Below are 27514 nucleotides of genomic sequence, written 5' to 3'. Positions count from 1 at the left end.
CTTAATATTTGTTGAATTTAATGGCACCCCAGAGCCAAAAACGTCCAAATAAGGACAACTAAAGTGACGTCAGTGATGCCAAGAGAAAATTGATGCAAGAATAAGAAGACAGTCTAAAATGATGATGGCTCTACCATACAGAGAATGAAGTTTGAGAAAAGACATGACCATTGCTAAGGTAAAGAACCAAGAAGATGATAGGGGAAATGGTGTCACTGCTGACAATGGGTACCTCTCCTGGTGAGTACCCTCCTACTTCTTTTTATTCAGGACAGAGAACTGGAGTTGGAAAAGAAGCACTCACTTTCAGAGTACTAGAGAGTTAAGTAGGAAAGCTGACTCATAGAGCACTTTCTATACCTACTCTGCTAGGAAGCCTACAGCCAGCTGTAGAGAAGCTGGTTTTGTTTTGCAGGTGTTGCAGGTTCCTGAAATGGCAGAATCAGAGTCAGCAAATTGTGATGGAAATGGAAACTAAACTGGGAGCAGAAATCTGAGTGTTAGTCCTGGTCCTCTCCTGTGGCCTTGGGCAAGTTTCTAAGCCTCATTTTCCTCCTCTGTGAAATAAGGAGTTTGAACTGGATGGTCTCCAACAGTCCTTTCTGGTTCAGACAGCCAATAATTTATGGGCTTGGCACCTGGATTTTCCTGAAGCAGCTCCACAACCGAAGTCGAGAAGACTGGCAATTTGGTTAATGCATGCAATGCAGACACCCAAACCCATCCTTTTGGCTCCTGTAACTTCATACAGGAGCACATACCCACGACTATGTCCCTTCACCCACATGCGATAAGGCGCAGCTGAAAGTTTTATCAATAAAATCATGAAGATATGGGGAGGGTGGAAAGCAGCGATTTACAACTATCAAACTCAGGAGGAAAATTTTTGAAAACACAAGTTCCAAAGCCGTGTCTGCATCTACTGAACCAGAATCTCAAAGGTGAGCCCTATGAATATAGAATTTTTTACAAAGCTCCTCAGTGATCTTCATAACCAGCTATCATTTTCAAAGGAAATGTTGGTGTTAATCTGTAGACCACTTTCATGTGAATTATCTAAAATGCTTGTTAAAAAAATCTGGGAGTGGGTATTAGATTCTGCATTTTGACAGTTATTTCAGTGATTCCTATAAATACCAGCATCACCCATAAAGTAGTTTATATATGCTGACAAGTGAAATTTTTATGTGTGTGGACAAACACTCAAGGTCTAGCAAACAATGTAGTAAATATAAAACCAGATCATGAGCACAGGTTTATTTCATTATTAATATTTATATTACACTGTTCCATTGTTTTATTTAATCCCCATAATAAGCCTGAGATATAAGCACTATTATCCTTATTTTACAGACAATTTGAAGCATTAGAGAGTTTAGGCCACTTGCTCCAAATCACCAGATTAATAAATTTATGTATTGGAACTGAAAATTAATGCCGCCTGTCTACGAAAGTATACTAAGATTACACCTTTTAATTAAACAATTTCCTGAGATCCTATCTGAAGAAGCAAGTTAAAAATATGCCTCAGTTCCTGTTGGTTGGTTTTATTAGCTACTACACAAATGTTAATGTCATTATAAAAATCTTAAATTAGCCAAGATAAAGTGACTATTAACTACTAAGCAACAACGTTTCAGGGATTTCCCGGAATCATAAAATGATCTCAGTCAGTCATCATTTCTAGTCAACAATCTTCAAACACAAATATTTACAGTTGAGGAGCCCAGAATATGCTGTCCAAGGTCTTAGCTAGTGAGGGGCTCAACCAGCTCCAGGCCTTAGTTACCTGGCTCTGCTTCACTGATCTGTCTGTACACCATCAATCTTGGACTCTGTGCTCTTACATATGATAAATATTTGCTTTAGTGCAATTTTTTTTTTTTTTAGCGCTAGAATAGGACTTCATTAGACTTGAAATTTTCTTTCAGGCAGGGAATAAAATTAAAAAGGCATTTTAAGGACAAAGTTTAATTCTCATTGGTTCCTCTAAATTCATTTAATAAAATATCTGTTTGTGAAAAGGTGTATTTGTTTTGAACTCTTAGTAAATTGAAATAGGAAGGTTCTCCCAGATTGCCAATCTCTGACTTGACCCGAGTTGGGTAGCACAATAATAGGCATTTCATAAATATAATGAAACTAAATGGACATTACCTATTATGAGGCCTAGCTTTGATTTTTTTCTTTTGTTTACTAACAGTATTAATGAAAAATACCAAACTTGACCAAATCCATATAACTTTCAACAGAACACAAATTCTTTCCTCTTCTGTGTTCACATTCTATGCTTTTCCTCTTCCTTCTCATTGCTGTTACAGACTTTATAGAATATGTAGACACAGAGATCTTTTCAAAGAGGGGAAAAATAATGAAATGACATCGAGAAAGTTAAACTGCTGAAAAATATATAAAATATTCATTAGTTGTAGATATAACTGGGTAAGGTTTTATTTGAAGTTTTGATCTGTTTTGTTCTTTGAGGGGTAGCAGCTGTGTGTATTTCACTCCCATTCAAATTTTGTATGACAACTCAGATTATGTAATTATATCCCGTCAAGGGTTTTACAAGGAGCTATATTCTACAAAATCAATACCTCATTTCCCAAATAAAGAAGAGCATACTTACGAATCTTCTGGTTAATATCTGTTATTATTTCTAAGACAGGTTTGGGAAGAAATTCTGATAGGCTTTCCTTCCTGCAAATTAAAAGGAAAAAAACAACAACAACAACAAAAAAAAAACTATGAAGAACCAGAAAAGCTGACAATCTATTAAGATAATCAAATTTTAACTACCTTGGCTGTTTTTTTAAACTGAGCTAAAACCAGTAAACACCATGGCTTACCTGACTTTCTTGAGAAGAGCAGAACCTCCAATATAACAATAAATTTTCTACTAAAAATCAAAGAGGATTCATTTCAAGCAACAGATACTAACCTCTAGGATTGCCTGCTACGAAGTTCAGTGGATAATTACCATACTTTTGTTATTAAGGATCAATGTCAAATTGAGAAAATCCTCACCTAAAAATGACTGGCCATTAGAGTAAGCATTTGTAGGCACAAAGAAATAACTAAGAAAATATCTGGCATAACTACACCCTTGGGAGGAGCCCTGGAGGAGCAGTGGTTAAGAGCTCAGCTGCTAATCAAAAGGCAGGCAGTTCAAACCTACCAGCCACTCCTTAGAAACCCTATGGGGCAGTTCTACTCTGTCCTATAGGTTCGCTGTGAGTCGAAATCAACTGAACAGCTTGAAGAAAAATGCTGCTTTTGTGAAATAAGACTTTGGAGAATCTTTTACAGCTTTCCTAAGCGCCCTGAGGCATTGTACCAATATTCTTAGCATCCATATGGGATTTTGTACAAGCAATCCAACCATCTTGCTCTGAGAACTATATACATATAATAAAGTAAAATCTGTTGCATTGAGTCGATTCCAACTCATAGCGACCCTATACATATAATTCCTGTTCACAGAAGTAACCCTGTAACATACCAAAAAAAACAAACCAAACCCAGTGCTGTCGAATCGATTCCGACTCATAGTGACCCTATAGGACAGAGTAGAACCGCCCCACAGAGTTTCCAAGGAGTGCCTGGCAGATTCGAACTGCCAACCCTTTGGTTAGCAGCTGTAGCACTTAACCACTACGCCACCAGGGTTCCCTGTAATGTGGGACACAACAAACACCTGACACAGGAAGGGTGAAAAATAACAGGAGTATGAACCATCAGTATTTACATTAGCTACTCATGGTAACAAGGCACTTAACAAATTCCCTCTACCACACTCCCACAGTCCTAGTTCAGCCTGCTATCCACTTTTCCTGGACTATTACAACAACCTCCTTGTACACCTTGAATTCTTTGTACTCATTCTTACTCTGCAAATCCATTTTCTAACACAGAGGTTAGGTGGAATTACTTCAAAGTAAATATACTCACAACCATTCTATGAGTAATCCTTCACAGCCTTCCCATCACCTGTGAGATCACATCCAAGCCTCTTCATGTGGTACTTGATGTCTTGTACGAGCTGGCCTCAGTCTATCTCTCCTCATCTCACCCACGCCCATTCTGTACCAACCCTGCAGCTCCCCAGTCACACCCAGCAGATGGCATTGCTGTGCCTTGGTGCCCATGTGGCCAAGGTTCTTTGCCCCTAGCCCTGTCTCCATCCACTCATAAAGTCTATTCATCCTTTCAGAGTCATCTTGGGTCTTCCTTTCCAAGGTGCCTTCTCTGGCCCCCTCAGGCTACGTAGGTCCCCTCCTCTGTGCTCTCAAACATTCTGACATACCTCTATCATTGCACCTATCACATGCACTATAAATTTCCAAGTAGCCTGTGCCTTCCCTTCCCCACTTCACACAAGTTTTTTAAAGCTTTTTGAGGACATGGGCTGTGACTCATTTATCTTGCCCCTAGCACAGTGTTTCACACATGGTTGGAGGAGTGCAAAAATATCAGTTGAATATCTAGGTGCATGAGGTGCTTTTCAGACACAGAGCTGCCTGAAAGCATACTTTATCACCCTGGAAGAATTTAAAAATCAACAGAGGACATCGTTTAACCTCATTCTTATACCCAGCTTCCCATGTGGTATTTGCTCTTCCCCTCACTCTGTATCTGGGACTCTTTCCCTCTTATTGAGTCCTCTGTGCCCAGGCAGAATATAAGGAACTGAGAAGAGGAAGAGAAAAATAAATGAAGAAACATAATATGGGAAGTAGTAATAAAAATTTAAAAACTTTAAAATTTTATGTATCATCCAAATAATCCATCCCTGAAAACATATTTTTTTAATCCTAATCTTTTCCACCATTTACATACAGCTCTTAGCAAAGATCTAGTAGAAACTACAGTTATCTAGTCAAAAGTCAGAAAAATTAAACATTGTAATTTCCTTCTTTAAAGTGCACGTTTAAACACCCTTATAAATGTTCTTATTTTATGAATTTCCACCTATCTCTGTCCTTTCTAATAAAACAAAAAAAGAAGAAAAAATACAAGAGGACTGAAATAGTTATTTTTCCTTCCTCCCTTTTTTGCAGCTTATGATACTCTCAAATATACTGATACAATAGACTTTGACAATAGTACTTCATATATATTTCTGATTCCTCATATACATCAAATTCAGATTTATAGGTGATATGCTAAACACAAATCCTCTATAGATGAAGAGACTAAGAGTCTCTCCTTATCCTTAAAGTTATCAATTATCAAAAATTTTACTAACAAAAGTATAGTAATTCTTGAAAAGGTTTCAAGAAGAGTGACATACCCTTAACCAAAAAAAAAAAAACTGTACACACATCCTTGATATATGTGTATTTATTTTTGTAAGTTATAAGTACTAATACACTAATAGAATTTATGTGCTATGAAATACATTAACAGAAATTAAAAATAAATACAATATATAATAGGTGTTCTAATATGTTCTTCCTAAGCTTAAACATAAGATGCAGAATTTGCAAGACCTTTCTACCATACACGCTTTAATTCCCTCTCAGCTATTTCTACTGGGACCTCAATTAAATCAGCGAAAACCTGGTAATATTTGTAGTAGCTAAGAGGTACCAGGAGTCCTGGTGACACAATGGTTAAGTGCTTGCCTGCTAACCTAAAGGTCAGCTATTCAAATCCACCAGCTTCTCTGAGGGAGAGAAGACCTGGAGATGTGCTCCCATGAAGATTACAGCCTAGGAAACCCTATGGAGCAGTTCTACTCTGTCATATATATTCGCTATTACTTAGAATCAACTTGATGGCTCACTGCAAGAGATCCAGTAAACCCAGTGCCGTTGAGTCGATTTATAGCAAAAGAAAACAGCCAGTGGTCTTGCCAAGGGGAGCAGATCAAATGATGGGTGGATCAATGGCAAGCTATCATATTAGAAATACATGTACACTCAGAATTTTGAATTAGCTGAAATCTTGAAAATCACCTGATCCACTGGTTTCAGTGTATTTTTAGGCCAGAAATATATATATTTTTCTTTTTTTTTCCAAATGAACTTTTTAGCAGATGACCAATATATAAGACAGATACAAGCAGAACTGCTCTGGGTACTCAGGCTTCAGGTCAAATACTCTAACCACTTTTTCTCCCTCATGCCCTCCTCGTTCTCCAGGGATGCAGTATGAGTACTACCACACTGCCATTTCACAGATGAGGCTAACAGGCTGGAGATGGAATAAGAGCAGGCATTTCAACACAAAATGTGATAAAGTAGCTAAAATTATAAATGCTAGGTAGTTGTCTATCTTCCCTTTTAGTGGCTTTCCTGCATATCCCAATCTTATGCCAACTGTAAACACAAATACTTAAAATATGAGTGGGTTTCCCTGGGTGGCACAAACAGTTAAGCACTTGACTACTAGCAGAAAAATTACTGGTTCGAATCCACTCAGAAGTGCCTCAAGAGACAGGCCTGGCAATCTGCTTCTGAAAGGTCACAGCCTTGAAAACTCTATGCACCACAGTTCTCACGCACACATGGGGTCTCCATAAGTTGGAACTGACTCAACGGCAAATAACAACTAACAGCAACAAAACATGAGCTGATAGAATGTAAGGTAATTTTTGCTTCCAGTGTTTGACAAAGTAATGAATCCTTATTTTTTCCTGCAAATATGTATTTCCAGACTTGAAAGTTTTATTTACTCAAGCAGGAGCAATGCTGATGTGCAATAATTTGCATAAAGGAGAAGGGTTCAGCTTGCCTCAGGTGTAAAATTTCAGGAAGTGTCCAAAACCTCAGAATTCAAGATAAATAATATTTAACGCACTATTTTTTAAAATGAAAATTAATGCAAAAATACATGATGAACAAAATATCAAAGTTTTTAAATAAAGGTGGGATTTGACCCAGCTGTTGCACAATTTACAGGAGAAAGATGTGGCAGTCTGCTTCCGCAAAGATTTACAGCCTTGGAAACCCTATAGGGCAGCTCTACTCAATATAGGGTCACTTTTTTTTTTTTTTTTTTATGAGTCAGAACCAACTTGATGACAGTGGGTTTGGTTTGTTTTTTGGCACAACTTTACCTCACACATTTCATCCTAGCCCTGGCCATGGTCCAGAGACTTTCCTGAAATGAGGAAGGGCAAAACTAAAAGCTATTTCAGGTTAGTTGTATTACATAAATTTCTGCCTCTATAACACTTAAGATTGTAAAAGAAGAACAAAACGTAGTTTCGAGGACAAAGTCCAGTCAAAGTATGTTGGCTGATATAGACCTTTCCACCAGAGTCTATAGGACTGGGGATTAGGTTAAGTTGTTTGAGAACAAATAAACAACTAGAGAACTATAATATATGAGGGATTTAGTCCAGGCCTGCTTTTGAGTTATTTTACCAGTTCAATAAGCTAAGCTACTAAATGTAGTTAGAGTTGCTTCAATAGGCATTCTTTTCCATTTCTTTTGTTTTGTTTTTAAAAACAAGTCATAGTTTAAAATGCATAAAAACATGAAAGTTGAGGTATGCCAGGTGAACATGATCTTGACTCTGAAAAGCAAACCATCCACTTCAACTGCAAAGCCTAGTTTTAAAAGGCTGTTCTTAGGAGAATATATTTAATCTCTTAAGCACTTCAATGTACACCTCTGAACAACCATCAAAGACATGAATCGTTGTCACATTAGAGAGCATGTGCATTTGTGAGGATGTTTTCTATCCACAAGGCCCAAATGAACTAGTTTAGGAAAACAAATAACACCATGCCTGACACATAGTAGGCACTTGACATCTATTTATTGAATGAATGAATGAAAGCTGAAGAAAGGCTGGAAAAAAGGTAGAAAAGGACCAGATAACAAAGAGTTGTGAAACAGAGACTTTTAGCTGTGGGCTTTTTAAGCAGAGATTTAGCCAAAACAAAACAAAACAAAATAAAAAGTGGGTTCTATAAACGAAAGGACTGAACTTTGGTGAGAGGCATCTGGGGTATTAAACACTAGCAAGTGGCCATCTAAGATGCATCAATTGGTTTCAATCCACTTGGGCCCAAGGAGAATGAAGAAGACCAAAGACATATGGTAAAGATGAGCCCAAGAGACAGAAAGGGCCACATAAACCAGAGACTACATCAGCCTGAAACCAGAGGAACTAGATGGTGCCCGGCTACCACTGCCCTGACAGGAAACACAACAGAGAATCCCTGATGGAGCAGGAGAACAGTGCGATGCAGATCTCAAATTCTTGTAAAAAGACCTGGCTTAATGGTCTGACTAAGACTAAAGGGACCCTGGAGGTCATGGTCCTCAGACCCTTTGTTAGCCCAAGACTGAAGCCATTCCTGAAGCCGACTCTTCAGACAGGGATTGGACTGGACTATAAGATAGATAATGGCACTGGTGAGGAGTGAGCTTCTTGGCTCAAGTAGACACATGAGACTACGTTGGCAGCTCCTGTCTGGAGATGAGATAAGAAAACAGAGAGGGACAGGAGCTGGTTGAATGGACACGGAGAATACAGGGAGGAGAGGAGGAATGTGCTATCTCATAGGGAGAGAACAGCTAGGAGTACATAGCAAGGTGTGTATAACTTTTTGCATGAGAGGTTGACTTGATTTGTAAACCTTCATTTAAAGCACAATAAATGAATTTAAAAAAAAAGAAAAGAAAGGAGTGCATTGACAGAGGAAACATTAAATCTAGCTAACAGGCTCTTGAAATAATCTTGATGATGGACAATAAGGGCCCAAGAAAGGTGAAGGCAGTAAGAATGGAGCATGGAAGGTGTGCCAGATAATGCTGGTTGGCTCCAATAGCTCTTCTCTCCTTCTTCTATTGAAATTGAAATTTTAGCTGGATTCATAGCTAGGGACTGCATTACCAAGCCTCCCGTGCTGCTAGGTATGACTATAAAACTAGATTTTGTCATTCAAACATGGGCTATGAGCAGAAATGGTGTATCAATCAGAGAAGAGCATGGCCTCTCCTCTTTTCCCTTTTCTGAAAACTAGGAACTCAGTCCAATGTCCACCCAGTGGACAAGGACAACACCTTAGGGATGGCAGAGCAACAGGATGGAAGGAGTCCACGTTTTCACAAGATCAATCTACTACACTAGCCCTGCACCACCTATGTGGACTGTCCATGGGACAGAATTAAACTTACTTTGTATTTAAAAACCAAACCGATTGTCATCAAGTCGATTTCGACTCATGGTGACCCTGTAGGACAGAGTAGAACTGCACCATAGAGTTTCCAAGGAGCACCTGGTAGATTCGAACTGTTAACATTTTGGTTAGCAGCCATAGCTCTTAACCACTACGCCGCCAGGGTTTCCACATTATATTTAATCCATTGTTATTTTTTGGACATTGTCATGACTTTCAAACTCATGTCCAAACTAATACAGACGGATATAAAAAAAAAAAACTTTTAAAATACAAGGATTCCAAGAAATGTGGTGATAGACTCTAGGAAGTAAGAAAGAGGTGTAAACTGAAATAATTCCAAGTTTTGATGTATAAATACCAGCTGGTGTCAAGTCCATTTTAACTCATAATGACCCCACGTGTGTCAGAGTAGAACTGTGCTCCATAGAGTTTTCAATGGCTGATATTTTGGAAGTAGATCACCAGGCCCTTCTTCTAAGGTGCCTCTGAGTGAACTCAAACCACCAACCTTTTGGTTAGCAGCCAAGAGTGTTAACTGTTTGTACCACCCAGGGGCTCCATGTATACGGAAATAGAAAAATAGTGGAACAACTAACAAAATAACAGGTGAGAGGGATGACAGCAGAAGAGGTGAGGGGAAATACAAGTAAGTAACTGAAACTACAGGACTCAGGTAAGAAGAGGAAATTAAAAATGAAAAATTCAATGATTTTCATATAGTACAGGTAGTTGAAAACATGAGAATTGATAGAATCTTAGGCTAAGATTGGAGCCCTGGTGATGCTCTGGTTACAAACTCAGCTGCTAACCAAAAGGTTGGCAGTTTGGATCCACCAACCACTCCTAGGAAACCCTATGGGGCAGTTCTATGCTGTCCTATAGGGTCGCTATGAGTTGGATTCGACTCAACAGCAACAGGTAGACTAAGATCAGAGTGTTCCAATGGGACTGAATGATGGGGTGTTCAGGAAGGAGGAAAATATATGTAATCAGCAAGGAAAGAAAAAAAAATGTTATTATCTTACATAACCAAAAAACCCACTGCCGTCGAGTCGATTCCGACTCATAGCGACCCTATAGGACAGAGTAGAACTGCCCCATAGAGTTTCCAAGGAGTGCCTGGCAGATTCGAACTGCCGACCTTTTGGATAGCAGCGGTAGCACTTAACCACTACGCCACCAGGGTTTCCTTACCTTACATACCCAGTGCCGTCGAGTCGATTCCGACTGATAGCGACCCTACATAGGAGATGGGTAATGACTGAAAACATGTTATTGTTAAGTGCCATTGAGTCGGTTCTGACTCATAGTGACCCTATGTACAACAGAACAAAACACTGCCCAGTCCTGTGCCATTCTCAAAATTGTTGCTATATTTGAGCCTGTTCTTGTAGCCACTATGTCAATCCATCTCATTGAAGGTCTTCCTCTTTTTCTCTAACCCTGTATTTTACCAAGCATGACGTCCTTCTCCAGGGACTGGTCCCTCTCGATAACTTTCAGGAGGTCATCCTCTCTTCTAAGGAGCATTCTGGCTATGTCTTGCAAGGCAGATTTGTTCGTTCTTTTGGCAGTCCTTGGTATATTCAATATTCTTTGCCAATACCATAATTCAAAGGTATCAATTCTTCTTCAGTCTTCCTTATTCATTGTGCTATCGGGCAAGTGAAAATACCATAGCTAGGGTCAGGTGCACTTTAATCCTCAAAGTGACATCTTTGCTTTTTAACACTAATTTAAAGAGGCCTTTTGCAGCAGATTTGCCCAATGCAATATGTCATTTGATTTCTCGACTGCTGCTTCCATGGGCATTGATTGTAGATCCAAGTAAAATGAAATCCTTGACAACTTCAATATTTTCTCCGTTTATAATGATGTTGCTTATTGGTCCAGTTGTGACGGTTTTTGTTTTCTTCATGTTGAGGTGCAAGTCATACTGAAGGCTGTAGTCTTTGATCTTTATCAAGTCCTTCAAGTTCTCGTCACTTAGCAAGCAAGGTTGTGTCATCTGCATATTGCAGGTTGTTCTTCTTCGTATAGTCTGGCTTTTTAGTTTATTTGCTAAGCATACAGATTGAGTGGAAACCCTTCTGGTGTAGTTTAAGTGCTACAGCTGCTAACCAAAAGGTCAGCAGTTTGAATCCACCAGGCGCTCTTGGAAACTCTATGGGGCAGTTCTACTCCATTCTATAGAGTCGCTATGAGTCAGAATGGACTCAACGGCAACGGGTTTTGTTTGGGTTTTTTTTTTTAATACAGATTGAGTAAGTACAGTAAAAGGATCCAACACAGATGTACATCTTTCCTGATTCTAAAACACACACCATGCCCTTGTTCTCTTCCAACGACTGTTCCTTGGAATGTATACAGGCTCTACATGAGCGCAATTCTCACAATGAGAGTTTGGAATTCTCATTCTGTGCAATGTTATCCATAATTTGTTATGATTCACACAGTCAAATGCCTTTGCATAGTCAATCAAATGCAGGTGAATATTTTTCTGGTATTCTCTGCTTTCAGCCATTATCCATCTGACATTGCAATGATATCCCTCACTCCACATCCTCTTTTGAATCCGGCTTGAATTTCTGGCAGTTGCCAGTTGATGGACTGCTGCAACCGTTTTTTAATTATCTTCAGCAAAATTTTACTTGCATGTGATATTAATGATACTGTTCGATAATATCCCCATTCTGTTGAATCACCTTTCTTTGGAATGGGGACAAATACGGATCTCTTCCATAAAAACATGAAATAATAGAATTAACCTTGATTCAAGCTGACAAACAAATTAAAAAGGAATTTGATGTGGTTTGAACATTTTAAATCCATTTAAAGTTCTCATGAAAAATTAAAGCAATCATTTCTTGAAAAAAGAAAAGCATTAATCAGGGCTCTGAATAAGCCAGGTCTCAATCATGCTTTAGTTTCAATTTAAATTTCCATATCCAAGAGGGAAAAGAACAAACAGCAGGTAATTATATCATTCTCCCCAGCCCCTTGCCCTCCCTCCCCCTTTTTTTTATTCTCACGATAGAGGAGGAAATGAGGTGAGAGGAATAAAGGGAAATGGAAGCAGAAGTGGTTTTGTTATTGTCCTCAACCTCTCTGGGAGGCCAATGTTTATAAGTAGAAATGACAAACTGAAACAAAAGCCTCCTCCCCAACTTTTATTAAGCTACATTCAATGATTCAGTGGATCTAAATTCAACATTAAAGTCTTGAAGTTAATAAAGTTAAAATAAGGTTTGCAGAAGGGAAGTCAACTGTTACATAAAAGAAGCAAGAGTTTGGGAGTCTGTATCACTAGCCAGATGCATTCCATTTCCAATTACCGGAATGTCACCAGCATTCCAGAACATTCCAAGCAACATTATAATATGATCCTTAGCAGTCCTTCTCCACCTGCTCTGGGTCATCCAATCGTGAGGGCATTTTTTAGGGAGGAGTCAGACCAAAGACTTTTGTTTTTCATTCCACTGTCCACTTCAGATTGATGAAAGCTTATCATTCAAGCTTTTCTTGAAGATATTATCTCAAGCTTTTAGCCTGCAGGAAGTACATTATAGTTGCCCAAGGGACAGCAGGGAAGATTCCAGGATTCTGTACTGCTGCATTTACATTGAAGTCAATTATACTAAATCACTTTATCTGAGAAAGTGATATTTCCCTCTTTCCTTTGAAGAGAAGTCTGTTAGTAATCTCCTTTTCTTTTTCACATCGTGATTGCATTATTCACGGTCTTTCTAATTGTTCTGGGGATAGTTTTTGTTGTTGCTGTTTCTACCGTTATGCTTGAGTTTCATAATCAGTCCACTTTTAAGTTCTTAATAATGGTTCAAATTTTGGGATTCCACTCCCATTCTTTTTTTTTAATGTAATGGCCAGACTTTACTTTTTATTCCTCCAAGTAGATGAGGGTGGGAAGGTCTTAATAACGCTTTTTTTCTAAATGGTTGCAAAATACCTGAACAAAGGTTCCCATACACCATCAAATTAGCCTGGGCTGGGGGTAGCTTTTTTTTCTTATTCTGAAATGGTATGAGAAGGAGGTGCACTGGAGGCACAGTGGTTAAGCAATTGACTGCTAAATGAAAGGTTGGTGGTTCGAACCCACCAGCCACTCTGTGGGAGAAAGATACGGCAGCCTGCTTCTGTAAATATTACTGCCTTGGAAACCCCATGTAACAGTTTAGCTCTGCCCTATAGGGTCACTATGAGTTGGAATCGACTTACAACAACTTTTTTTTTTTTTTTTAAATAAAGGAAGGGTGTGTGTGGTGTGTGTGGGCAGATGGAGGTTATGTTACCTGGAACTCAGCATTTAACATGGAAAATTACCACTGCTTTACTCCCATCTGTTCTGTGCATGCCCTGAGGTGTGGCTTATTTGGTTCTGGAATTCTAGGCATTTAACATACTATCTGGTGTCATAATGGTTAAAGCAATCGACTGCTAACTAAAAGGCCGGCCGTTCAAAAGCACCAGCTACTCCACAGAAGAAAGGTGTGGCAGTCTGCTTCCATAGAGATTGACAGCCTTGGAAACCCTATGGGGTCACTACGAGTCAGAATCGACTCCATGACCGTGGGTTTGGTTTTGGTATTTTAACATGCAACCTGAAAGCCACTCAGATCACTTAAAAAAGCACCTTTCCCTACCCTCTTCTCATGTGCCATATACAAGCACAATACCAAAGCAGCTGGTTCACACTGATCCAGATCCTTAATGTTTGCTTGCAAAGCTTCAATAAAAGAAGCAACTTTTAAATCATTCCAACAATATTAAACTTGTTAGCCCACATTAATGACTTGCTTACATCATAATCTTCAGACACCAGGAAATAAACCAGTAAGCCTCATATGTGTTCCATATGACTTACAATATTTTAATAGGTATATCTAGGATTAAAGAGGACAGTTTTCATCTGAGTTAATAAAATAATTTTGATATAAAAAATAAAATAAGCTCATATCAAATTGTAACTCTAACTCCAATAATGTTATTTCTATACTAGCAGATTTACATCTGGCATTCAAATGTTTATGCTCACAAGAGAAAGTCAATGAGGATGATGTTTAATGTTAAAGGAAATATACCAACTCATCGGAAGGGAAGGGAGCTAGCTATTGCTGAGTGTCCATGATTTGCCAGGTGTTTTAAACATTCTCTCACTGAACCTTTACAAAAGAACCTCAGAAAGAAATCTTAATACCATCAGATGTATGAGGGAGCTTAAAGTTATAATAGAGCCAGGGCCAAACAAAGTCAAGATCTGAACCCAGATATGCCTGGCACAAAGACATACCGACTTAATAACTGTAGTGGTTGACTTAAGTTAACCCAAAGAAGCAGCAAAGTAGAAGCATATGGAAAATAAAGTTGAACGTTCAAGTCAGCTTGGATATGCCCCATGTTTTTTCAAAGTAGTTTTTATAAGACATCCTATTAGCATTATATCTTAGCACCAGATGATCCATTCCTACCTCAGTATGATCAAAAATCTGTTCAAAGGAGCTTTATCTGTTTCAAAAAGAGTGCAGCAATGTGTCTGTGAAGACAGTTCAAGATTAGCACTAAATGTGTCGCCATCTTGCATATCTACCAGAAAGTGGTTTGGTAGACTCCCAGAGTAACAGAGGTGAGGAGTTGGGGTAAAGAGTACAAGACTGCCATAGATCCCCAATTTTAAAAACTGTTTTTGAAATAGATATTATAATTTGGTCCCCTGAGGTAAGGTAAGATGCTCTTATAAAATGGACATTGTTTGGTTTGACCCTGAACAAAACATAAAGCCCTTTAGGCTTTGGTATCTGCATCTGAATAGGGAGCATATTAATACTTTAAAGGCCTTTACAGTATTAACTTTATTGAGTTTGGTTAAGTGTAGTGTCAATGGTGAGGACACTGGACAAAAGAAGCCAGAAGGTCACACACGTTTGGTCATAGAGGGCTAAAGCTAGAAGGAGGACTAACATTAAAGGCAGTATAATGCTATGAGCATGAGCTTTGAATCAGGCTGGCTATACAGCACAACAGCTGTCTGACTTGGACAACTTCAGCCCAACTTTCCTAATCTATGATGTGGAAACAAGACTTGTGCCTCACAGAGTGTGGTTAAGATTCAATGAGACAATGTGGGGAAAATAGTGTAATACCTAACACAGAGGAAGTGGTTAATAAATGGAAGTTATTCTTACTACTCTTCTTGTAGAGAAGGTGAAGTTGCACTGTAGAAGGTAAAATGACTAGCACAGGTTCATAGACCATTTCTTTATTGGAGAAGGGGGGCATAAACTCAGTTTCATCTAAAACTAAATTGTCTTAAATAACCAATTACCAACATAGGACCAGAAAGGCCTGGAAATTTCAAATGCATATTATTCTTTTTTTTTTTTTTAAGGTTAATTAAACTGATTTTATAACCAACATTTTTCCTCTTCTTGACTTCCATTTTCTTTTAAAACTAACTCTGTATGAATTCCTGTGTGACTCTGATCCTATTATTTCTTGGGCTGAAGTCTCCCTCTTGAATCTACTTTGTCCTGATATTCTCAGTCATTGTTATTTCCTTCCTCTGTAGTCTAGAGAAAGCACACAAAGCAGCAGAATGTACTAGAGGAATCTTACTCAGAGCATACATCTTCATTATTTAACATGCTATAGATTTAGATGCTTCTATCTAAATAAGATACAGTTTGCTAGGCTCATATTTTAGAATAAGATTAACATAAAAAAAATTGAAATAGCCCTTTGAGATAAATTCGTTCATAAAGGGTCTTCTGAAGAGTGTCTCTTGGGCACTATCTGTAAGAATAATCTCTGAAAAGTAAACTGACTAAATGAAGATTTCATATTTAGCTTATCATTAGGGAGACTTAGGCTCATTGGGTCTTCTTTATCAAGGGATAAAGCCTAGCCTAGTTTCTTTTTGTTGCTGTTGTTATCATCATTTGAGGATTCTTTTTTTATCCAGATATATGGGTCAACTTAAAAAAAAAAGGTTAGCTTTTCTAACTCATGATTTTTCTGGAACTTGAAAAGCACTTATAACAGGCCACAGCATTAGGCTACAGCGATTGCGCACTTCCTGGCTTCCACTCACGCTGTAGTCTAAGTAACACTCAGCTAAATTTAAAAGCTGTTGATATCATTAAAATCTAAATTGACAATAAAAAAGTCTTAATATATTTTTTACAAAGATGTATGTTTCCCTAAAATGGTGTTTACTAGGTACACTAAATTCTAAACATTACAATAAATTTATTTGCTTTTTAGAAAATGAATTCACTTATTTAAATATGTTTCACTTTAAGACGCTGAAGTCAAGGCAAGAAGATGATGGACAAAACAAAAAAGAAACAGGCAAAACTCAATAAAAATCTGTTTGATGTAAAAATATCTCCTTTCTCAAATTTGAGAATGACTACATGCTTCATACTTAAACCAGTGACATTCATTACTGGCTGAATTTACACTTGTTCACGTCACGATTTATCTGGCTCAGAGAGTGGCAGCTGCAGTGATGATTCACTCAAACCAGTTCTCAGTGAAGCAGCTGCTGCTGAAAGCTGTGCTCCAAACATCAATCATTGGCCATTGTCACAGCTAGTTCAGTCACATCGTCTGCCCAGTCCACTGATCGTGTGGGTTGTTGGTATTCACATTTCATTACAGTATTACTGTTGTCATATCATACTCAACTAGTTGAAATAACATCACCTTGGAGACATCTGAAGATCCGAAAATCCACATAATCAGGAAAATGCAACCATTTTGTGAAGGAGGTGGTGAAAAGAATGTTCGTTCTAAACGCTAAGAGATAACTGATTTTCAGGAGAATGACTTTCCACACACCTTTGTGTTTCTCCGAGATGTTGGCTTCAATCACACACACTCCAGCAGTATTACAAATACTAGGCTTAGGGATGGTGACAGAATATTTGCAGCTCCTAGCAGGCATGAGTATAAACTGTGCTGATCCCGAAAACCATAGTTACTTCACAGACTTTTCTTTCAGGCCAGGTTTTCTCACATTAGGGATTTTTCTCAACTTGGAGCATCCATAAATGTGTAGAGCATTCTTAGAATACGCAAAATCAGGATCAGACTAATTGATCTTAGATTAAAAAATACATAAAAACAGCTTGGAGTGAATCAAGTGTCCAATAACAGCCTGTGTTTCCAGCGCATCCAGACACCATATCAGGACCCGTGGATAGCAACAGACATCAAGCTCTCACCACAGTTCCTTCTTCCCAGGAATTCTAATACATTTAAAATAACAAAGAAATGTATTAGAATCACTGTTGTTGTTAGGTGTCATCCAGTCAGTTACAGCTGGTAGCGACCCTATGTACAACAGAAATACTGCCCGGTCCTGCCCCATCCTCACAATCATTGCTATGTTCAAGTCCATTTTTGCAGTCACTGTCTCAATCCATCTTATTGAGGGTCTTCCTCTCTTTCGCTGACCCTCTACTTTACCAAGCATGATGGCCTTCTCCAGGAACTGGCCTCTCTTGACAACGTGCCCAAGTAAACAAGGTGAAGTCTCACCATCCACACTTCATAGGAACATTCTCGTTGTGCTCCTTCCAAGAAAGATTTGTTCATTCTTCTGGCAGCATATGGCATATTCAATATTCTATGCCAACACCATAATTTAAAGGCATCAATTCTTCTCTGGTCTTCCTTATTCATTATCCACCTTTCACATGCATATGAGGCGATTGGAAACACCATGGCTTGGGTCAGGGGTATCTCAGTCCTCTAGATAGTATCTAGGTAATACTGCTTTTTAACACTTTAAAGAGGTCTTTTGCAGCAGATTTGCCCAATGCAATACGTCGTTTGATTTCTTGACTGTTGTTTCTACGGGCATTGACTGTGGATCCAAGGAAAATGAAATTCTCAACAATTTGTCTTTTCTCTATCATAATGTTGCTTACTGATCCAGTTGTGAGGATTTTTGTTTTCTTTATGTTGAGGTGTGATCCATACTGAAGGCTGTGGTCTTTGATCTTCATCACTAAGTGCTTCAAGTCCTCTTCACTTTCAGCAAGCAAGGTTGTGTTATCTGCATAATACAGGTTGTTAACGAGTCTTCCTCCAATCCGGATGCTGCACTCTTCATATCCTCTGACTTCTCAGATTATTTGCTTAGCATATAGATTGAATAAGCCAAAACAACCAAACCCGTTGTCGTCGAATCAATTCTAACTCATAGCAACCCTATAAGACAGAGTAGAGCTGCTCCAGAGTTTCCAAGGACCACCTGGTGGATTTGAACTGTCAACTTTTTGGTTATTAGCTGTAGTTCTTAACCACTACAACACCAGGGTTTCCGTAGATTGAATAAGTATGGTAAGGCAATACGACCCTGACACACACCTTTCTTCATTTTAAACCATGCAGTATCCCCTTGTTCTGTTCAAACAACTGCCTCTTGGTCTATGTACAGGTTCCACATGAGCACAATTAAGTGTTCTGAAAATCCCATTCTTTGCAAATTTAGCCATTAACCCGTTATGATCCACACAATGGATAGTCATTAAATCACAGGTAAGCATCTTTCTGGTATTCTCTGCTTTCAGCCAAGCTCCATCTGACATAAGCAATGATATTCCTTGTTCCATATCCTCTTCTGAATCCAGCTTGAATTTCTGGCAGTTTCTGGTCGATGTACTGCTACAACCACTTTGAATGGTCTTCAGCATAATTTTACCTGCACGTGATATTAATGATATTGTTCAATAATTTCCACATTCTGTTGAATAGCCTTTCTTTGGAACAAGCATGTATAAGGACCTTTTCCAGTTGGTTGGCCAGGAAGCTGTCTTCCAAATTTCTTGGCATAGACAAGTGAGCGTTTCCAGAATTGTATATGTTTGCTGAAACATCTCAATTGGTATTCTGTCAATTTCTGGAACCTTGTGTTTTGCCAATGCCTTCAGTGCAGCTTGAGCTTCTTCTTTCAATAGCATAGGTACTCGATCATATGCTACTTCCTAAAATGGTTGAATGTCGACCAATTCTTTTTGGTATAGTGACCCTGTATTCCTTCTATCTTCTCTTCATGTTTCTTGGGTCATTTTGGCCCATAGAATACTTCAATATTGAAACTCAAGGCCTGAATTTTTTCTTCAGTTCCCTCAGCTTTAGAAATGCTGAACGTACTCTTCTCTTTTGGTTTTCTAACTCCAGGTCTTTGCACGTGTCATTGTAATACTTTACTCGTCTTCTTGAGCCAACCTTTCAAATCCTCTCCTGTTCAGCTCTCTTACTTCATCATTTTTTCCTTTCAATTATCTACTCTACATTCAAAAGCAAGATTCAGTGTCCCTTCTGAATCTATCTTTATCTTTCTTTTTTCTTTTCTGTCTTTTTAATGACCTTTTTCTTTCTCTTCATGTATGATGTCTTTGATGGTCTTCAGTCATTAATGTTCAATGTGTCAAATCTATTCTTGAGACGGTCTCTAAGTTCAGGTGGGATATATTCAAGGTTTCATGGACTTGTTTCAATTTTCTTCAACTTCAGCTTGAACTTGCATATGAGCAATTGATGGCCTGTTTCGCAGTCAGCCAGTGGCCTTGTTATGACTGATGATTGAACTTCTCCATTGTATCTTTCCACAGATGTAGTCAATTTGATTCCAGTTCATTCCATCCAGTGACGTCCATGTGTATAGTCACCGTTTGTGTTATTAAAAAAAGGTATTTCCAATTAAAAGGTCATTTGTCTTGCAAAATTCTATCATACGATCTCCAGTGTCATTTCTATCACCAAGGCCATATTTCCCAACTGCTGATCCTTCTTCGTTGTTTCAAGTCTTCTCATTCAAATCACCAGTAATTATCAATGCATTTTGGTTGCATGTTTGATCAATTTCAGACAGTAAAAAGTTGGTAAAAATCTTCAATTTCTTCATCTTTGGCATTAGTGGTTGATGCATAAATTTAAAGAATAGTCATATTAACTGGTCTTCCTTGTAGGCATATGGATATTATCCTATCACTGACAGAGTTGTATTTTAGGCTAGATCTTGAAATGTTCTTTTTGATGATGAATGTGATGCCATTCATCTTCAATTTGTCATTTCAGGCATAGTAGACCATATCATTGTCTCATTCAAAATGGCCGATACAGTCCATTTCACCTCACTAATGCCTAGGATATAAATCTTCAAGTGTTCCATTCCATTTTTGACAACTTCCAATTTTCATAGATTCATACTTTGTACATTCCACATTCCAATTATTAATGGATGTTTGCAGCTGGCCCTTCTCATTTTGAGTGGCACCAGATCAGCAAATGAAGATCACGAAAGCTTTACTCCATTCATGTCACTAATGCTGACTGTACTTTGAGGAGACAGCTCTTCCCCAGTCATATTTTGAGTGCCTCTAACCTGAGATGCTCATGTTCTAGCACTGTATCAGACAATATTTTGCTGCTATCTGTAATGTTTTCACTGTCCAATTTTTTCAGAAGTAGATCGCCAGGTCCTTCTTCCTAGTCTGCCTTAGTCTAGAAGCTCTACTGAAACCTGTCCATCATGGGTGACCTGCTGGTATTTGAAATATCAGTGGCATAGCTTCCAGCATTGCATCAACACTCAAGCCACCACAGTATGACAAACTGACAGATGAGAGATAGTTGGAATCACTAGAGTACCTATTTCCATTAAATTTTGGAAAGTACAGGGAATGCAGAAGAAATGGTATAACCAGGACATGGGAAATATCAGAAATAGGCCTAAGAGACTGAGTCATTAAGCTGTTGTTGTTGTTAGGTGCTGTCTAGTCAGTTCCAACTCATCACGGCCCTATGTGCAACAAAACAAAACAGTGCCTGGCGCTGCATTATCCTCACAATCATTATCCTTGAGCTCATTGTTGCATCCACTGTGCCAATCCATCTCATTGAGGGTCTTCCTCTTTTTCACTGATGCTCTACTTTACCTTTTTGCTGACCCTCTACTTTAATGACTTAGTCATTAAACTAAGTCTTCACAATAATCTGCTCAAAATTTTCTCATGAAAGGCAGCATAATACAGTGGGCTGGAATCAGACACTGCTGAGTCATCATGCTAGTTCTACCACTAATTCTGTGTCTTTGGGGAAGTTATATACCCACTCTAAACTTCAGTTTACTCATTAGTAAAATGAGACTAATCAACCTCATAAAGTTGTTGTAAGAAAGCATTCAGTAATTATTAGCAATTATTGTTGTTACTAATTTCATTGTGCTAATCCTAATGTTAAAGTCCTGAGGTAAGGAGATATTTTTACATGCCTCCACTTTCTGTTTTTAAACTGAAAAGAAATAAAGGCGGCTTCAAAGTGGGCCAACTCTAAGAAATATCCATAATAAAAATCAAATCCACTGTCACGGAGTCAATTCCAACTCATGACAACTCCGTGTGTTCTCCTGGCTGTAATATTTATGGAAGCACATCACCAGGGCTTTCTTCTGTGGCCAATAGGTAGGTTCGAACCACCAACATTTAGGTTAGTAACCTAGTGTAAACCGTTTGCTCCACCCAGGGACCTTCTAAAACAGTAAGAAATGTTTAAGTATGCATACCTAATTTATAAATATAAATGCATTACCTGTAGAAAGATTTATTAAATAGATAAGTTTTTTAAAAAGAATGGTAATATAGATTGCATGATGTCAATCTGGGAGTTTCACTTCTATTTACAATTCCATTCCAAATCTCTTCTTCCATATGAGAATATGCTCCCTTTGGTTGCTTAATAATAGAATTTAAAAAATAACAATGGAGTCATCTTTTAGGCCATAAAATGGCATAGAGGAGTTGCCTTCTCTTATTCTGATCAAGAATTTCTGCTTAATAGATTATGAACGTCTAGTGTAATTAGCCAATTTATTTAATTCTAAGATATTCATGCCTTTTGTGCTTTCCAGAGATTACCTCTTGGCCTTGAGATCTAAGCAAGGAGGAACTGTCTCCAACTGTGTTTTAGTTTGTAACAGATCACAAGGCTATAATATATTGAGGTTGGAAGGGATCTTAGAACACAATATATTTAACTTTTTAATCTCAATCCTCTAATGTCAGAAAGACGTCTTATCTGCATTGTTCCTGAATGAGTTGCCAAAATGAAAAAAAATGAAAAGCACGGCAAAATTAGAAGCCAGCTCTCCTGAGATTCAGCCCAGTGTTCGTTCCACCACATCATACTATCTTTCAATTCATATGGCAACATGGGGTCTTTGTTCTTAACCCTGTTGTCAACAGTGAATGTACATATGAGTATAAGAAACCCACTACACTTTGTGATACTTTTCTTAACCATTTCAGAACCCTCCAGGCTCTGCTGTGTTCAGAAAACACCTGCCAGTGTTTCAGTGCTTAGCCAAATTAATCCATGTATTTGTTTGACATTTCCAACTCACTTGTAAAGGCAAACTAGATAATTAATTTTCATGTTCTTTCAGAATATTTCAATATCATGCTCCACAGGATAAATATTTCCATTTTTTCGTTTTCTTTTGTGCAGCTCTTTCTATTGTTGCCTATCATTCTCTTTTTTATATGAAAGATTTCTTTTGTACTTTTTCATTTGTGTCCTATAAAGACAGCATGAGCAGAAATCTATCTGCTAATAGATTTTCAAATTACTTCACTCTTGCATTTATCAATGTCCCTCATGCTACTTTGTTAAATAAACGCTAGTCACAAATGTAGGCAACTTTACGACTGCGCTAGGTACTGGGTTTACCCAAAAAAGTTTGAGCCAGAGAGTTTAAGTTAGAATTTTAAATGCTAGTTAAGAATGCCTTCTTTCAAACGGTAAAATTCTTGCCATGAGCCTTGAAGATGACAGAGATTATATTCTCCTTTACGAAAATTTGACTCGATGGCAGTGGGTGGGTCAGTGCTTGTAGGAAAAAAAAAAGAAAATCAAAGTGCCTATAGATAAGAAAAATCAAATGGTCTTGCAGACTGATCTCACACTTACTCTGATTTATCAAGAGATTGATCATTCATAATGCCTTTAAAAACCACAATTAAATTTTGCTATCACCTCTGAAGAAAACAGTCAGCATGGTAAGGGCTGACTATTCCTGACATCAAAAATTTTGAAAATCTCTTTCTAAAGATTATTCACATGTTCACACTAACTTTATATTCAGAAACTGAAAATATATTCAAGTGTATTTTACGTGTGTATAAAGCCTTGTTAATTTTGTTATGAAAATTAATAATGTAAATAAAATTCTAATGAGGTTGAAATCATTAAACTTGTCAAGAAACCAAACTATTTTAAAGCATTTCAAGTTATTCAGAAGCATCCATTTCCATGTAAATAATATGCAAATAAAAAACATTCATTTATTCATTTAAAAAGTTCGCATAACTTCAATTTGGTAAAGTCTACTTTTCATTCTTCATGAAAAAAAATTGCTTTGAATGAAAATTTTAAAAACCTCAAACCTACTGTTTAATATTCTTATAAAATGAAAGTTTCATAAGGCTGTAATTTTGGTTCGTTCACTATTATACCCCCAGGATCCAGAAGAATGCCTGGCACATGGTAAGAGGGTGCCCAATAAAAATTTGTCAAATGAGTGCTATATAAATGAACAAATTTCAGTGTTAATATAAACATCTAACACTACTAAGTGCTTAGAATGTGCCAGGAACTAGGCTAAAACCTCTATGTACATTGTTGCTTTTCATCCTCAAACAGCCCTATTGGATAGGAATTCCATTTCCATTTCCATTTAATAGATGAGAACTAAGCTCAGAGAGTTTAAGTAAAAAACAAAGATTGTCCACTGAGATTATGTAGAATTTAAACCCATGTTTCTCTGACTGCAGGACCTGAGCTTAATTCCCTACTGTAAAGTAACAGCAGTAGTAATTAGTAATGATATAATAATAATATTGATAAGCAACTCTTGTGTGCTAGGCACCATTTTAAACCCTCATATATGTTAATTCATCTAATCCTTACAACAACCTTATAAGGCAGATACTATTATTTTCACCATTTTACAGATGAGTACACAGACTATGTTATTCTGGGTATTCCTCAGTTATTCTCAATTACTAGGTTTATTCTTATTATTGTCCTTTTTGAGAATAATAAACCAAAGAGGAAAATCCATATGCCTTATGGACTTCCCAAAAAACTTTGTCCCAAGCCCTGCTTTGGTGGGACTCAAGCTAAGGCATTTGCATATAGTTACAAAAGTAATTCTACTGAGCAACTAAAATATGCTGGGAAATTAACATGTATTATCAATAGTACTCCTCACATTCTCAAGACAGGTATGATTATCCCTATTTTGCTGATGAGAAAACTGAGCCTGGGAGAGGTTACCCAAGCCACAAGCTGGTAAGCGTCAGAGTTAGGATTCAAACTCAGGTCTTGAGTCCAATCCATTTTCTCACTTTCTGGGAACAAAGGTTTTCTAAAATCTTAGGCAAAATAGAATCGATTCATTCCTGAGCCTGCTCCCTCAAAGCAGATTCTTCTTGGTGATTTCAAAGGCACATCAAAGCAATGAAGACAGAAGGGACACATGTCATAGGGATTCAGAGTGGTTCCTGGATGAGTAATGCTTACTTCATTTTTTTTTTTTTTTTTTACTCCACCTTCTCATGAAATATAAATTCTTTTACTTGCTTTTAGTATTTTAGTGCCTTCTGTTTGTGATGCTGCATTTTTCATGTTTTACCACATCCAAAGTGGACCAAATCCATTCACAGGAATACCTCATTAATTCTCACACTTTTCTGAGATATTAAAGCAGTCTTCGTTTATTTCGTGATGAAGTGAAGAGGCAAAGGGCATAATTAGAACCAATGCTAAGCCCTTTCCTATTGAAAAGATGTCTCCTCCAGATTCCATGTCTTCTGACTCCCGATTCAGATTTAAGGTAAGAAAATGCAGCCCCAGCAGTAGTCCGGAGGTCAGGTCCGCTCTTGCTAAGAACATCAGGCTTTCCCTCAGGCTTAGCTCAGAAAGAGCTCGTGCAGAGAAGGTCCCTGACACTAAGGGAAAGCCGAGCATGAACTACAATCCTGTGAAACTTCCTTAGTGATGTGTGCATTGTATTGTAAGGACAGTGATAAATCAAAGCTTGCAAACTAGAAAAATTAGTGCATAATGAAAGAAGGCAATTTGAAAAAAGTTAAATGTCAGTCAATTGGGTTTATTAGCACTTCAAGGGATAATATTTATGTCATATTCTTAAGGCACTCAGGAAACTAAGCCAATTATTTCCTACCCTGTCATAGTGTGGAAACCCTGGTGGCATAGTGGTTAAGAGCTATGGCTGTTAACCAAAAGGTTGGCAGTTCAAATCCACCAGGTGTTCCTTAGAAACTCTATGGGGCAGTTCTACCCTGTCCTATAGGATCCATATGAGTTGGAATCAACTTGACAGCAACAGGTTTGGATTTTTTGGGATGGTAGAGTAAGATGTAGCCAAAGATTATAAATATATCATTGCTTTTCTGAATTTGCAAATCAACTCTGACTGACTGTTTAGAAAGGATCATTCAATTATCATAATTATGTAGTAATTAATCCAATGTTCATGTATGCATGGTCTTGTCAAGGCATAATATAATGCTTGGTCCAAACCACTTTTGCACATCTCTATCTATTATTTCCGGTAATTTTTCCAGAGCTAGCACAAAACCAATGTATTTCAAAAACACTTTAGACCCCCAGATGGTTAAAAGTGCATAATATTTTTAGTTATTCTCAATTAACAAACTAGAACTTTAGGAAGTTTTTTTGAAATCCACATAAATTATTAGTAAATTTAATTTTAATGTATATCCTAATCAACACAATATAAGGAGCTTAATTTAGTGACTCAGGACAATAGCAGAGTTAGAATTTGTAAGTGTTTCTTTAAGGTTACCACATACACCACCATATGTCTGGTATTTGACCAAACCCTTATCTTTAGTTATATTCCGTAATTGCTTGGGCAAGAGTGGCATCTGTGAGGCTTGGGTGAGAAAAGTTTTATTGTTTGTGTGAGTACATTAAAACGTGACTGAAAGCCAATGTTTAAGCTGAATTATTCCCTAATCTTTCAAAGGTTAAAAGCACACAGCTAAAAAAGAGATCCACAAGTATCAATACAGTTTGTTGGAAACATCAATGTAAGAAAGACTCCAAGAAGCTCTCGATCAACTATGATGAAAAAGGAAGCAGCATTGTGGATATTACCAAAACAAGGGACCATAGAAATACTTCTGTAATCATTCACACATAAATTCCCCTCACTACCAACTTCTAGGTATTAAACTAAAAAATAAAGCCAAATGTGCTCTAAAATATCATCTTAACGCCAGGCATTGTTATCAATAAAAATAATGGATAATCATGATGGTAGGTTAGGATGAATAGCTGTATTTTTGGTATACGCAATCATCAATATCTATTGAAAGCCAGCTAAAAACAGAATGCAGGGTTCAGCTTTCATCTGGAAGCTCTGTGAAAAAAAGTGAACATTTCCAAGCATTTATGTGATGAGAGCCCCAAATGAATATGTACCCAAGAGCAGCAATTTTAGCCTCAAGTTTTATTGGCTAAAACGGAAAGCTGAGAGGATCCAACTGAACACTTTGTCATTCATTCATTTAACAAATATTTACTGAACAACGAGGAACTAGCTGGGGATAATGTGGTAAACAAGAAAGACAAGGTCTTAAAGACTAAGGAGAATATCAAATATTTAATTTACAATTTTGTTAAGGTGCTATGAAGGAAAAACAGGTTGTTAAGAGAGTAGTGAGAACTCAGAGGAAGAACTGAATTCTGTGGGAGATGAGAAACTGCCACCCTGTAGAGGTGAATGACACGGACTCGTACAGAACAAATACCCCAAGTACGCAGTGGAGTAAACACACGGATCGCCAGTGGCTTTGTCTTCACTAACTAAATGATTTGCTTTTATCTACGTACCGGTTCTGCCTCTACTCTCTCAGTACCACATCTACAATTCAGGGATTCTCTTGTGTCCCCTCTGCTTCACTCCCGGGAGTCCCCACTCCCCCCATCAACCTTCCTGCCCCATTCACTGCTGGGCTTCTGGCTGTCAAGCTGCATATCTAAAACTATACTTGGGAGTCCTGCTACATTGTGGGGCCAGTCTCAGAGGAGTAAAATATGTGACTTGGGACCAACTGCTGTCAAGCCAAACAAGTCCTAAGAAACAGGCAGGTGGCACACATGAGGACAGCTCTCAGCACTAACATCAGTTTGGTTAGAAACCTTTTCTTGATGTTATGGAAAAATGTCTTACCACAAGAGCTAGGCAAAAAAAAATGTATTTTTCTCAAATTCGAGTGCTATATTTAAATTCT

General features: G+C 37.9%; 1 protein-coding gene across 8 annotated transcripts in view; it reads right to left on the bottom strand.

Annotated features, from left to right (window-relative positions):
• Positions 1–27514, bottom strand: part of FABP7 (fatty acid binding protein 7) — a 183500-nt gene that overhangs the window by 106909 nt on the left and 49077 nt on the right. For 5 of the 8 annotated variants that reach the window (XM_064290389.1, XM_064290393.1, XM_064290382.1 and 2 more), the window contains one exon: positions 2630–2700. The exons of the other annotated variants lie outside the window; for them this stretch is intronic. The gene's annotated coding sequence lies outside the window, so the exon portion shown is untranslated. The remainder of the gene's footprint in view (positions 1–2629; positions 2701–27514) is intronic. 8 annotated transcript variants of the gene reach the window in all.

Source organism: Loxodonta africana, chromosome 1 (genome assembly GCF_030014295.1).
Source record: "Loxodonta africana isolate mLoxAfr1 chromosome 1, mLoxAfr1.hap2, whole genome shotgun sequence".
Lineage (NCBI taxonomy): Eukaryota > Metazoa > Chordata > Mammalia > Proboscidea > Elephantidae > Loxodonta > Loxodonta africana.
The sequence above is the reverse complement of the archived record's forward strand: the minus strand, read 5'-3'. Positions and strand labels throughout refer to the sequence as shown.